General features: G+C 58.7%; 1 protein-coding gene across 1 annotated transcript in view; it reads left to right on the forward strand.

Annotated features, from left to right (window-relative positions):
* The first annotated feature begins 1,078 nt into the window (after nucleotides 1-1,078).
* RAI1 (retinoic acid induced 1) overlaps nucleotides 1,079-14,527 on the forward strand; it is a 68,882-nt gene continuing 55,433 nt past the window's right edge. Inside the window, exon 1 of the mRNA XM_084295849.1 lies at nucleotides 1,079-1,203. The gene's annotated coding sequence lies outside the window, so the exon portion shown is untranslated. The remainder of the gene's footprint in view (nucleotides 1,204-14,527) is intronic.

Raw genomic sequence — 14,527 nt, forward strand, 5'->3', positions numbered from 1 at the left:
AGAGCACCTGTGGGGCTGCTGCAGGGTGCTTGGGGGGGTGTCAGAAGTGCCACCTCTGTGTTTTTGTGGAGGCTGCGTGTTCCAGATTCAAATGCAGAAGCAGATCCGGATGAGGAGCTGAATGCAGATCCAGACGTGGATCCAAGAGCAGATCCAAATCCTGATCCAAACCCAGACCCCGATCCAAGTGCAGATCCACGCGTTGCCCAACCCTCACCCAAACGTGAATCCAAACCCAGGCACAGACCCAGCTCCAAATCCAGATCTAAACCATGCTGCAGAATCCTGGACCTAAACCTTGCTTGGTCCCCGGTGCTCAGTGCACTCCCCCCTGCTGTGCCTGGCACCAGTTCCTGCTGCATGCAGCCCAGTAAGCGCCACCCAGTACCCATACCCACCGTGCTGCACTGGGTCCCCAGCACCCGGTACCCAGTGCATGCCAGCCAGTGCTGCGTGCCTGGCGTATGATACCCGGTGCGTGTTTGGCAACACCCAGTGCCCATCACACCCAACGTGTCGCCGGGGGTACCCCGAGCGTGGTGCATGGCTGGTGATGCCCAGTACCTGGTGCCCATCACCCCCAGTGCTCCAGGTGCAGCTGGTGATGCCTGGTACCCGGTGCCATCACCCCCAGCACCCCGAGAGCAGCCAGCAATGCCCAGTACCCAGTGCCCATCACCCCAAATGCAGCCGGCGATGCCCGGTACCCGCTGCCCACCACCCCCCTGTGCACCGCGCGCACTTGGTGATACCCAGTACCCCTCACCCCATCACCCCACACCCCCCCCGCCATTCCCGATCCCCCTCACCCCTCACCCCCCCCATCACCCCACACCCACCCCGCGATGCCCAGCACCCCTCCCTCCCCCCCCTTTTACCCCTCGATGCCCTGCGCCGCGCCCCCCTCACCCCCTTTTATTTTTGCGCGCAGCCCGGTGCGCGCCTCGCGGTGCGCGCTCCCCGCCGGCAGATGTCGCCGCCGTCGCGGGGAGGGCGACGGGCAACGAATGCACTTCCGACGGCGCTCGGTCATGCCCCCGACTTTCCTCCCCTCCCTCCCGGCGCCGCGCGGGGCTCCCGCCCGCTGACACCGCCGAGGCGGCTCGCACGGCGGCGGACAGCGGCGCGGCCGCCCGGGGATGGCCGCCGGGGCCACCCCCGCCCAGCGCCGCCGCTGAGACGCAGCGGGGCACGGCCCGCCCGGTAAGAGGCTGCTGCAGCCGGGGGGGGGACCGGGGAGGAACCGTGGGGGGGGGTCACCGGGGAGGAAAAGGGTTTTTTTTTGTTTTTTTTTTTTAATGCGCTCCGCCGGCAGGGCCGCTGCGCACCGGGAGCGCCGCCCGGGGAGGGCCCGGGGTAGAGAGGGAGGTTTGGGGAGGGGAAGGGGAAAAAGGGAAGGGGAAGGGAAATGGGAAGGAAGGGGAAGGGGGGGGTGACAGGCGCGGGGCGGTGAGCCTGGGGGGCGTCGCGTTGCGATTGCACCGCGCTGGCGGCTGCGGCCGTGCTGCTGCTGCTGGAGCCGCGGTGGCACCGGTGGTGTGTGCTGCAGCCCCTTCCCTTCCCTTCCCTTCCCTTCCCTTCCCTTCCCTTCCCTTCCCTTCCCTTCCCTTCCCTTCCCTTCCCTTCCCTTCCCTTCCCTTCCCTTCCCTTCCCTTCCCTTCCCTTCCCTTCCCTTCCCTTCCCTCTCCTTTCTCTTTCCCTTTTCCCTTCCTCCTTCCCTTTCCATCCCCACGGCCCCTGCGCTGCATTCAGGCTGTGCTCCCATTGCGCTGCGCGTGCCGTGCTTTGCATTTGCAACCGCCTCCCGTTCTGGACCCCCCCCTCTCCCCAGGCACAACCTTGGCTGGAGCTCGGTGATGGCACAGGGGCCAGGGAACCTCTCACTGCCTCCCCCCAGGCCGTGGAGGGGCAATTAAGCTCCCTGTGGCCCCCCCCAGCAGCATCCTCCAGCTCAGGAGGATGCAACTTTGTGCATTCGAAGCCCCCCTGCAGCAAGGTGGGCTGGGACCCCTGCGCCCCCCCCCTGAGATCTTTCTGCTGGAGCTGCCTTTCAGCTGCAATTGCCCCCGTGCCCACCCTTTTGCCACCACCCCCTGCAAGCATTCGGCCCCCTGGGTGCTCTCCCAGCTGGGGATCCCGAGGGAGCTGCGGACCCCCCAGTTTTAGGGGGTTGGCACCTCGAGGGCTCTGGGGCCGGTCGCGATGCGTCGCGGCTGACGTCGCGGACCTGCCGGAGGTTTTCATTGACGTCAGAGCGGGGAGCTGCTGGGGTGCGCGCTCGCTCCCCGCCGCCTTTCACCGAGCCTGGTGCCGGCCCTTAGATGTGAGCAGATTTGGCTTGGCGAAGGCTTCTTGTGGCCACCGGTTCCTGCCTGCGCTCCCCTTTGGCGGCGAGCGGTCCCCTGGCTGCCTGTCCTCTGGTGACCTCCCCAAGCGGTGTTTTGTTGCCCTCCCCGAAACAACAGTGAGGGTTTTGCATGTGTGAGGCGAAGGGCAGGCAGCTCTGGTGGTGCCAGCACCTTCGGAGGGCTCTCCCAGCTCACCTCCAGCTTCTGGGCATCGCCGGAGCCTGCTGGAGGCTCCAGGAGTTTCCTCGCTGGGTGCTGGGACTTGGCAGGGCATCCCAAAACTGTGGCTGTGGGATGCTGCAGCCGCCTTTCCTGGGGTGGCAGCTTGCCCCGGGGTGGCTGAGCAGCACCGTGCTGGTGGCTCTGCGGATGTGGGAGCTGTCAGCCGTGAGAGAGGATGAGGGGACACGCGGGGTGGCGAGGCGGGGGCTGGCTGCGTGTGGTGCCCCGGGGCTGCGCGCTCAGAGCGGGTCTGCTGGTGGCTGTCACCGCCTGGTGAAAATGGAGCTCGAGCTGCTGGGGGACGGGCTGGAGAAGGATGGGAAGGGAAATGGAGAGGACAGGTTCCCCCCGAGCGCTCTCTGCTCCCTGCTCCCCCCCTGGTGTACATCAGGTCTGAGCCCCGTGGCATCGCCTGGAGGCCTGGTGAGCTCACTGGTGGTGCTGGGGGGGCTCCGTGGGGGGCTGTGCGTGGTGCTGGGGGTCACCAAGAGCCCTGAACGGCAGCTCCGGGGCCGGGGAGCTGTGTGAAGTTCAAGGCAGGAAGTGAGAAATGAGAAAGGGAAAAAAAAAAAAAAGCACAACAATAACAAAAAAAATAGCACGAGCAGTAGAAACTGCCGGGGAGCTTTAGGGAAGCGGCGCGGGGGCCGTGCTGGGTGCCCAGGAGCAGCGTGTCCTCGGCTGCTGGAGGGGCTGCCCGTGCCGGGCACCGCGGTGCCACCTCTCCTCTCCCAGCTCCGTCTCCTCTGCAAGCCCCAGGGAACGATTGCACGCAGAGTGCTGCGTTTCCGAGCCGCCACAGTCATTTCAGAGACCTTTTAGGCAGGGAAAGTGCTCTGTAGCGTGTAATTTGAAGGCTCTGCTCTGAACCTTCGCTGGCGCTCTGCTAAATGATCCTCTGCTCTTCCAAACCTTTGCTGCCTGGAAACGGGCGGCGGTGACCTGGTTCCTGGCCTTGCTCCGTGCCCGGCCCCGTGCGAAGGTGAGGGGGAGGCGCAGGTTGCGAGGAGCAGCCCCGGGGTGTTTCTGTCTCGTGCACGGGGGGCCTCTCAGCCGGCAGGGTCCTGCGAGGTTTCAGCCAGCCTTAATCATCTCTCGCCTCTGCCTGAGCTGCGGAGGTTGTCACAGCTCGCCAAGGATTTTCCAGCCTGGAGGGCCAGCTCTGGCGAGGGCTCTGCAGGAGAGCGTAAGGCCCACCTCCGGCTGCCTGCTCCTGCGACACGGGAGCTGTCGGAGCGGCCCTGGCAGGGCTGCAGAATTATTTTGGGGCTCGGCAGCTTGCGGCGGGGAAGGACGGTTGGTGCTGCCCATCAGAGGAAGCGCGGCACGGCTTCGGTTTAACCGATGGAGCCGGGGGCACGGCGCGCTGCGCCCGGAGGAGGCGACGGGGCCATCGGTTAGCCGGCGAGCGCAGGCATCGCCGGGGGTTTTCCTCACCCTCTTCTTTTCCTCTCCTCCCCGTCCCAGCGCGAGTTGCCCCGAGCCCCTCGGCGGTTGGAGGCACACCTGCAGGAACAGGGCGAGCTGTGGGTTTCCTCTCGCCGCGGGCGCTGCAGACGCAAGCAGGGTGCTGAGCTCACCGCGGCCGGGGCGTGCCGAGGGCGCGGGTGCAAGGAGGAGGAAGGGGAGAAGAAGAAGAAACATTTGCACGTGCGGCCGAGGGCTCGGCTGCTGCGGCGGTGGCACGGCGGCTGGCAGCGCGCAGGCACGTGCACGTCTCCTCTTGCTCCGCTTTGGATGCGCTCCTGGTTTCCAGCCAGGCAAGGAAAGTCCCGGAGACGGCGGATTTGTGCGCGTCACCGGCTCAGACGCGCGGCCGGAGCAGGAGGGAACAGCCTGAGCCTGTCCTGGTGGATACGTGGGTCTGAGCTGCTCCCACAGAGCGGTGCTGGGGACGCTGCCCTGTCCCCAAGGGGTGGCTGCCACTCACTGGTGACCGATTGCAGCAGCACTGCCTGGTTTCCACTCGTGTCCTGTCCCCACGGGGCAGAGGAATTAGGGTTTCCCTTATTCACACGGGGATGCTCCGTGGATAAACCCTTCTGGAGACCGGGCAGGATGCGCCCAAGCTGGGGTGGGTGTAAGGGCTTTGCACACCTGGAAATACGCTCAGAACCCACAATTTCCCTGCTCAGCACCGCGCAGGTTTGGGATTTTCCCTGGGCACCAGCAGGGCAGAGGGGGGGGAGGCAGGTGCAGGCGCTGGGGGTCCAGGATCGCATCCGGAGCCCGCTCTGCTGCTGGGTTTTGCTTTGGTTGCACGGCCTAGTTTTTGAGAGCTGGAATATGCTCAAAGACCGGCTTTCTGAGTTGCTTTTTTTGGTTTTGTTTTGTTTTAAGTGACAGCATTTCCCCTTTAAATTTACATCTCTAGCTGGGGAACACAGAGCCTGGTGAGAGAGGGAGTGTGAGACTTTTATAAAAAGAACGAGTCGGGTTTTATTATCCCTTTGAGACGAGCAGGGAAAATCTATACTGAAGGCATGAAATAGCAATAAAAATGGACTTTTTGCCAAAGCAAAATTAATTGAGTGAATCTCAGTCCTCGAGCCTGAGCTCTGAGAGGCTTATGAGCTGGATATGAACCACGCTGCCCCCTTCAAGGCTCTCCTCCCGCGAGGAAGGGAGGCAAAACCTCCCCTCCGGTCCTCGGCACCGAACAGCCACGTGCGATGTGACCGAGGGATTTGTGCTTGGGACAGAGCATCCCCACCCCGTCACCGCGGCTGGCAAGGTTGGGGTCGCCTCCAGCCCTGATGGACCAAGGGTTTCCCCGGGTCTCTTGGCTTGGGGACCTGCTCTGAAGACTCTGAAGACGTGGCTTCGATGCTGGCGATCGTTTTGGGGTCACTGCTCCGGCGTTTCTGCTCTCCGTGCTCACCGTGAGTCAACGCCATCCCGCCTGGATCGCAGATTTTGGGGAGCCCAGCAAGGGATGGGATGAAGGATGGCAGCGGGCTCCTTGCGGCCAGCTCTGGAGTCAGGAGAGGAATCTTCCCCTCGGCCTGGGCTGGCTTTTGTTAACCACGTTCCTCCCTCGTCTCTGCATACCGCTCCTGCCCCACACAGGGGGCTGCTCTTTCAAGCCTGCCATAGAAAAAGGAAGCCTCCTCCTGGGTTTTGTTCCTCTGGACGCTCACCAGCAGCAGCAGCAGCCCCGTTTTCCCCTTTTTTTCTGGGGGAGGATGGCAGGAGGAGCCGCCGGACAGAGCGGCAGAAGGACAGACGGATTCTTTTCAGCAGATGGTGCAAAGAGGACGAAGCTGTGCAAACCTCCCGAGTCCACCAGAGACACGGAGATTAAATAGCGAGAGGGCCGAGAGGCAGCTCCAGGCGGGAGGAGGAAGGAGAGAAAAAAAAAAAAAAAGAGGAAAATGGGGGTGGAAATAGGATTGGAGAGTGGAAAGGGGGAGAGGAGTGCTGGTTTGAACAGGAATCTCCTCCCACTTGATGTCTCCCCTCCAATTCGGAGGGCCTGGATTCAGTGCCATAAAAATATAGCCCTTTTCAATCCCTTATCTTGCAGGAGCAGAAACAATTGGCCTGCAAAGAAGGAGAAAACAATCTGTTTGACTGACAAACAAAAACACATTTCTGCACAAAAGGAGGAGGAGGAAGAGGCAGCTGTCTGGCTGCTGCTTCGGCTTTTTTTTTTTTTTTTTTTTTTTTTTTTTCCCTTTCCCCTCCCTCTCCTGTCCCCTCGCTGACGGTGTCGGCGCGGAGCTGCTCCCCTTGCCAGCAAAACGCCCGCCGTGCTGACTGCCTGGGTTCAATGTCAGGCTCCCGCAGCAAATGTCATTGTCTGCCCCGCTGCCACCACCGCGGCGGGGCTGAGCGATCCTGGGGGCTGCGGGGGGGATGCTGCTTCCCCCCAGCCTCGGCGGGGACGGAGACAGAAACGGGTGCTCGAGAGGAGGGCCGAAGGATGGGGGCTCGGGGAGGCCGAGCTGGGGATGGAGAGGGTGCAAAAGGCGTCTCGGGGGGGATTTGGGGGCGTTCAGTGGGTTGTGGGCGATGTGCTGGGGTCGCCTGGGGGGTGGCGTTGGAGCACGGAGCCTCGGGGATCTGCAGAGCCAGCTCTGTGCCTCGGTTTCCCCGTCTGTGAAGTCAGCACGATAGCAGGCAGGTGCTGCAAGAGATTGGGGCACAGAAGTGCCCTGGGCACTGTCAGTCGTCATCCCAACGAGCTGTCCCCAAAAGGAATTAAGGCAACCTTCGTACCACCCAAATCGGTGCTGGGGAGAACCACCGGACAGGCAGGAGCAGAGCCTGGGGGATCTCGGATGTTCTCCATCCTCCTCAAACCCCTCCATCCTCCAAACGCCTCACTCCGAGGCTTTTTTAGGAGAAGCTGGATGGCCCTGCCTGGTTCCCTGCCCAGCAGCAGCAGCACAGTCCTGCTGGCACGGCTTTCCAAGGGGACTCTGCTCTCCCTGGACACACAAAGCAAACGCCCACGCTCTGCAAATTGCCCCACAACATCCAGCAGCAGGGCTTGGAAAAGCAGGAGCGGAGCAGGATGGTTTGGTTGCTCAACAGGGAATCCGTGATAAATCAAGGGGCACAAGATGAAAACCCTGAAGCCACCACGACGCTCTTAATTGCCTGTGATGCAGGATGCTGGGGACCCATCGGAGCCCTCTGGAAAGATGGTCCTGCTTTGGGGGACAGCTCGCTCCTCCCCGTTTTTATTTTTAAGGAGCTGTTTCCCTCTGCAGGACAATAACGTGAGGAAGCAGGGATTCCAGGTGAGCTAACAGCAGATAATGACTCAGTTTAGGAGCAGATCTCCTGATGCCTCAGTCCGGGCAGCGAGCAGCAAGGCTTCCCTGCGAGGCTCGTCGCAGAGTTGGTGCGAGTTGGTACAAACATCCTGAACCCGAGCGAATCCAAGAGATCCAGCCTCCGTTTGCAGAGCCTTTGGGGAATATTTGGCCCAAAGCATTAAAAAACTTCATGTTTTTCCCTAATTCTCGCCCCCAAAACGCAGAGTTGTTTGGTTTTTTTTTTGCATTTCCCTTCCATTTCAAAGGGAAACGAGAGGAACCGTCTCTCCCCGCCAGCCGAGCTGCGAGAAGGCAGCGGCACAGGAGGCAGCCGGGCTCCTGCTACAACTTTTGCACTTGACTTTCCTCCCCAGAAGGGGAAGATGCCTCGTCAGCGTGTCTTGTGATCAGGCTGTAACCTCTCGTTACCCTGCCCGACGTCAGCTGAGCGGGCTGGGATGTGCGCGGCTCCATCTCCAGCAGACCGTTGCTGCGCTGTGCCGCGCACGATTTTCGGGCAGGAAGAGGCCCCAGTGCCTCCCACGTGAGCGGCGTTTGCAGGCTTTGCCCGGCTCAGGGGGGGGCAGCTGCAGGCTCTGCAGGCAGCGACTGCGAGGTCTCACCCCTCGCAGCAATCCCCTGGGGTTTGCACCCGCCGGTCCCAGCACGGTGCCAGCCCCGCCGTGTCTCTGGGGTCCTCCAGCACCTCTCCTCCGAGCTCCGTGTGCCTTCTCCCATCAGCAGCTCTCTCTCCACGGCTGAAAAGTGAGCCTGGTGCAGGTTTGGTCTCCAGGTTCGGTGGTGGAGATGCTTTGCAAAGCTGCCTGTTGTCAATCTAAGAAAGATGTGAAGTTTGGTGCCTGGGCACGGGGGACTTTCGGGTTTAAGCAGCCATCGCTTCTTCACTCTCCAGGTGCCCGAGGTGGCCGTGGGAGCTGCTCTCAGTTGGCTCAGCCCTGGTACGAGAAGGGATGGCCGAGGCAGGGTGGGAGCTGCCAAAATCCAGACCCTGCACGTACCTGGGTGCTCGAGGTCCCTGTGCTGCAGGACGGCGTTTCCCAGCACAGAGCCAGGACCCGGTGAGCCAGGAGGAGCCAGCATCTCCCACCCCTCGTGCCAAACACAGCCACACAGTCCAGAAGCTCACCCTTAACAGTGCCCCGTGCCTCTCGGGGTCTGGCACATCGTGGTTACGCACCCGGTCGCTGCTCCCTGCTCGGCTCCATCACCCTGAGCATCTTTCCCTCCTGCTTGGCACGTCCCGGGTTGTCTCAACCCCGATTTACAGCCGGTGCTGGGCGCGGGGTCCCTCACCTGCCTGCGGTAGCACAGCCTCCCCCATTAGGTGCATTTCCAGGCGTGACTTCCATCTATCTGTCAGCACAGAGCGGGTTTCTGCAGCATTTACAGCCGTGCCGGGGCACCGCTCGTATGTCATAATCGCTGGTGGGGGGAAGGACTCTGAGAAATGATTTATTCCGCGCTTTTCACCTCTTTTCTGCTCGCAAATTGTTCGCGATTCTTTTTTTCTTTTTTTTTTTTTTTTTTTTTTTTTTTTTGGTAGTTGCATTAAGCATTCCAAGTGTCTGCGATTTTCCCCCCCCGTCGTATTCATTATTCAAAATTGTCCTCCGGATAATTTCCGCAAATAATTCGCGGTCTTTGCTCTTTTGTGAGTACTCGGTCTCGAGAACTGGAGCGGTTTTAATTGGGATCTCGCATCACATGGTGGGTTTTGGCTTCCTGATTGGGCGGGCGAAATTTTTCGACTCGAGGTTTTGGGGAGGGAACTGTTGCGATTAAGAATTTTAAATTCACTTTCTTCCGATATCTTCCGTCGCTGCTTAAAATTAACAGTCTGTCTTTTCCTTTTTTTTTTTTCTCTTTCTGGCCAAAAATCCTTGCCGGTAACTCGTTGGCAAGAAACGCTTGGAGAACATAAACAAAAAGGTGGCACAAAAACAGCTAAATTTAACGTTCTTAAGAAGTTGAGTGATGATTCATGGTGATTTCGTTTGTATTATTCTCCGGGCTCGGGTAAAAATAACGATCAAAATAATTTTGAATCGTAAAAAGTCACATTGCTGGGGGACTTTTATAGCGCTCCGTTTATAAAAATCTCCCGTCTACGGCTCTCCGTGTGCCCGAGAGCATCCCGTGGGCTGGCCCAGGCGTGGAAGGGAGCTGGTACCCGTGCCCTGCTGGGTACCTGAGGCTGCTCTCTCCTGGTCCCGAGGGGAGGAGAGCGCAGAGCTCCTGGCTCCCAATATTTCCTTGCTCCGCACCCGCAGCGGACGAGTCTCCGGCAGCGTCGCGCTGAGCTCGGCTCGAGGCAGAGTGACCGTAAGTGGCCTGCCCAAGGTCATCCTCCAGCTCCGTGGTTCGGCTGGAAATAGCTCCAAGGACTCCCGCTGCCCCGAGAGCAGCCCCGTCCCGCTGGGAGACCAGCCCAGGAAGGTTTGGGATCCGGGCATTTACTCTAACCCCCAAACTGCCTCCTGCTACCCCTCAAAAACCCTCCCGGGCTCTATTTTCTGCCCCCCATCCACCAAATGGCCCCATTGATCCCCCCCCATTGGCAGCGGGGGCCCCCACAGTGTATTTATGCCTGGGCTGGCGCTGCCGGTGGTGCAGCACCCGGGCGGCCCCGGCTGCTCGCTTCCACCAGCTGCTGCTGCCGATTTCCCTTAAAAATAAAACCCCTCTAAAGGTACAGCAGGGACACCTTAAATGCAGAGCTGTGGCGTGCAGTTAATCATATCCTCTTAACGGGTTTATTCGCTCATTAAATATTTAAGACTCGTTTCTCTTTATCAATAGTGTGGAGGCGTGCAGGCCCGGTGCAAAGATTTATGCACACAATAGGATCGGTGCATTTAGATTTGTCTGAAGGGATCCGAGAGCCATTTAAAACTCAACCGAGGGGGACGGTGTCTGCTGGTGCTGTTCCTCCAGCGAGCTTTCTGCCTCCCGGCTGCAGATTGAAGGTGGCAGGAGGGGAAATCAAGTGGCACGGGCTCACGACCACCCCCGGTGCCCCTCTTGGTGCTTTGGAAATAGCCGTGCCCTTAGGGTGAGCACCCCGTGGCCGTGGATGGCAGGAGGAAAATGCCACAAACGGGGTTAGGAGCTGGTGCTGGGATTGGGTTGGTGCAAGAGGTGCTTTTGGCCCCGCTGCTGTCTGCGCGAGGAGCGTTGTCGTAGAGGCTCAGACGCCGATCCCAGCTCGTCTCGCGCTGCTCGGGAGCTGTCACGCAGGTGCCACATCTGCTGGGCTGCTCGTACCTGGGCTCTGCTCTCCACGCAGGTGTAGGAGAACCTTTTAGGTTCGTAGGATGGAGGTATCCAGGCCGTGCCATCGTCCTGCTCCTGCCTCCCCATCCATACCCTGCCCTTCCCAGCTCACCAGCCCGGCCCCCCACACTGAGCACCCAGTTTTGAGCCAGTCCCCGTATTTCCCTGTCCTTTACCTGCCCCTGTGCAGGGCTCCACAGCTTCCAGAGGTGTTGGTCCCAATGCAGGGGGGCAGTTTTTAGTGCTCCTGCTGCTGCATCCCACTAGCACACCCGTTCCCCAATCTCTGATGGGTTTGAGTTGCAACCTGGTGCTGCCACTCTCCTGGGTTTCACAGCCCAGTGCAGCTGCACAGTGTCACCTGTACCCGTCCTTACACCGGGCCAGAGCTTGCAGGGACAGCAGGTCCCAGCACGCAGGACTCTGTCACCAGCTCAGCAGCCCCTGCTTATCTGGGAAGGGAGCATCTCATGCCAAGACCTGTCCTCCCTGGGCTGCAGCTTGCAGTCGGTGATGGCAGCAGCTGACACGCATTTTTTTTGGCCACCCGTAGCATCCCAGCAGGTTCCTCCAGCCCTTTCCCAAACCCCTCTCCAGGAGGACAGGGAGGGCAAGCAGGTGCAGGGCAATGGGCAGGCGAAGGCCCAGAGCTGGTATTTCCCCCCCTGGGGGTCTGAGAAATATCCTGGCTGGCTTATTGACAGTCCAGAGCCTGGGAAAAGGGTTGAGGCACCAGATATTTCCCCAAACCTCTCCTGCTTTGCATCGTGCCCACCAAAAAAAAAAAAAAAATGGATCTGACAGCAGTAAAACTGTCGGGCGGCTGCTGCTGTGTTTTTTTTAAAGTTCTGTGATAGCTTCTCCCCCCTCTTTTTTTTTTAATAGCTAATGCATCTGTCACTACTTTCCTAATGAGCTTTCCGAAAGGGCCTTGGGGACCTCTACCTATCCGTGTGGGTTTGGATAGGAGCTTACTCGGGGGAGGCAGGGAGAATTCAGCTCCCGGTTTCACCCCCGTCTCCTCCCCGCCGCCCTCCCCAGCTCCTCTCTCCGAGGGCAGGTTGTCCAGAGGGAGGGGAAGACAGCAATATCTCAGCACTCGGAGAGCTGGCGTGCACCCCCTGCAATCACAGCCAATAATGACAAAAAGACGGGGCTGCTGCCAGAGATAGAGAGCTGAGCTCCAAGCGTTACAGCAATGTCACAGCCTTGGGACTGCTGCTGGCTGCTACTGGAAAGAAATTTCCTCACAACAGGCAGAGTTATAGGAAGGAGCCATTGATTGCATTAAAAAAACACCCTCCCCACCTCTTTTTTTTTTTGGCATGGATTTTCAAGGCTTCTTTTTTTTTTTTTTTTTTTTTTTTCCTTTCCCCCCCCCTTTCTCCTCCTCCTTTCTCCATTTGCCATTGAAGTTGCGTTCAATAAAACCCATCGCCCGAGAGCGTCTGTTCGCATGTTCTCAGCAGCACAATGGGCAGAGGACTGCAGTGTGCAGACGCTCAGCCAGCCTCATGCAGACAATGAGGGGGTGGGAGCGGGGCTGGGGGGGGGTTGGGGGGGCCCTTTTCGTGATGTTTTTTTTCCACCTGCCGGCCCCCACGGCTAATTGTAATCACAAAAGGCAAATGGGAAGGGACCAGGGGAGCAGGGCTGTGGTTCACTGGGGTCATGGTCTCCATCAGTCATTCTCCCAGCCTGTTGCTGGGTAAAAGCCTGGCTCCCTCAGTTTATCAAAACGACTGCACAGTAAAAGCCTCTTAACCGCTACTCCCCACCCCACAACCTCCAAAAAAAAAAAAAAGCAAAAAAAAAAAAAAAAAAAGCTGTTTTAACTGACTCAAAAAGCGTGAACTTCCCACTGCAGTCCACGGGAGACTTTCCGTTGACTTCTCTGCGCACAGACGGGAAAACAGAGGGTTGGGTGACTCAGATGCAAACCTGGGATCTCTTCCTCTCTCTGACGCTGCTGGCAAATTGTTTAGGGCCCAATTCAGCGCAGATTCAGCCAGGGGACGAGTGCCCCCGGCCGTGTGCCATTTAACGGGGCATGAGATGTGCTGCTCGTTGTCGGGACCGCCTGCGCCGCCGTGCCCGAGTTCCCCCCAGCTGTAAAACGTGACGGCTCTAACCCTACGTTGCGTGGTGGTGGAGGAGCTAATGACTATTAATGCCAGGGAGATGCTTTCAGATCTCTAGATAAAAGGTGCTCAAGGAGGGAAAATTATTATCAACATGGGCCAAATGGCTACAGGGGATTCGAAATCTGTTTGTATTTGTAGGATGTAACCGCTAAGGAGGGAGAGACTGGGACAATGGAGCATGCACAGCACTAATGGAATGAGCGTAGGAAAGAGGCTATCTCTGGAGACCCTTAGAAACCATTTCCCAGTGGTGAGATCTGCTTGGGTTGTTTGTTCTTCTTCCCAGCTGAGAGCTGCAGTTGTGGACGCTTTTATCACTTACGGACTGGACTAGACAGGGGAACAGGGCGCGTGCTATAGGGACGAGCCTGCGGGGCTCTCCGGTGGGTGGGCTTACGCATCTAACTGGTCTCAGCTCCCGTTTCCATCATTCAGAGCCGTGCTTTATAACAGAGGGATCTGGACTGGAAATTGTAGACCTGTTTTTCAAGCCCGGGATGCAGATTTGGCCTCTGGCAGAGGCACAAGGGCACGACTTTGGCATCTTGACTCTGCAGCTGCAGCAGGGAGGTTTTTCGGAGCGTGCACGTCCTCGTCCCGGCTCGGGATGGAGGCAAGGCGCTGAGGGTACGGTTTGGGTTGGGGTGTGGATTGCGGAACAGCCCCACGGCAGCGTGTGAGCGTGGCGGTTCCCCGAAGCCATTTCACTGGGAGATGCGCTTTTTCCAGCTGATTCATGCTCCCGGTGCAAGCCCGTTTCTTGTCGTGGCAGCAGCAGAGCCTGCCGAGGCTGCGCATACCAACGCGCCGTGGTCCAGCCTGGAGTCTCCCAACAGGCTCTGAGCCTGGTGGTGCCAGGTGCTGTACAAACACACGTTTTTCCCTTGGAGATTAAAACCAAGTCAGACAAGCTGTTTATTATCTGAGGTCTGATAGCGCCTGGAGACCTGCGCGGTGCTGTGCAAAGCGCCGGGGAAGCGTGGAGGAGACGGGCAGCCTGGCTCCCAGGAGCGTGCATCCCTGCTTACCCACGCAGCCTCGCTGACGGTGGCACGCACGGCTCCAAAACCGCGACGTCGCCTTCCCCTTGCACCGTGCCCGTTGGCTGAGACAGCCCCATTTTGTGCTCCAGGGAGCTGCAGCCTTTCTCACCGAAGACCTGCAGCGCACCATGCTCTTTTTTTTTTTTTTTTTTTCCCTTTTTTTTTTTTTTTTTTTTCTCTCCTGGACACTTTACTTAGGTTCTTTCTTCCCTCTCATTTTCTCTACCATCAAATGAAAGCCATTCAGACCAAAACGGTTCAGTCTGCTCTTTGTGTCTGGAAAACAGAACACCAAAGACAGCTGGACCTACCCGAGATGGCCACGGCCGTGGCAACAGTGGCTCTTTGTTAGCGCTGTTGTCTCTGCCCCTATCTCCAGCGTCTGGGGCCCTGTCTCTTTAAAGCTTTAGTGTGCTGTGTCAAAGCCAACAGAGAGTTCAGCTTATTAATGGATTCGCTAGGTTAATATCCCAACAGTTTTGTGGTGTGTTTTTTTTTTTTCCTCTTTTTTTTTTTTTTTTTTTTTCCACCGGCATAATTTAGAAAGGGGGGAGGGGGAGAGAAAGATAACCCAGTCCCATTTCTGGGGAGGAGGGCACGGCATGGCTCATTGCTTTGGAGAAATGGAGCTGGAATGGATGGTCGGGGCCACGAGGAGGTGGTGGCCCAGCCCTTCGCCTTCCTGTCTGTATGTACATCTCTCTCTATCT

The sequence above is a fragment of the Netta rufina genome, assembly GCF_964035555.1.
Source record: "Netta rufina genome assembly, chromosome: 15".
In the NCBI taxonomy this organism is placed as follows: domain Eukaryota; kingdom Metazoa; phylum Chordata; class Aves; order Anseriformes; family Anatidae; genus Netta; species Netta rufina.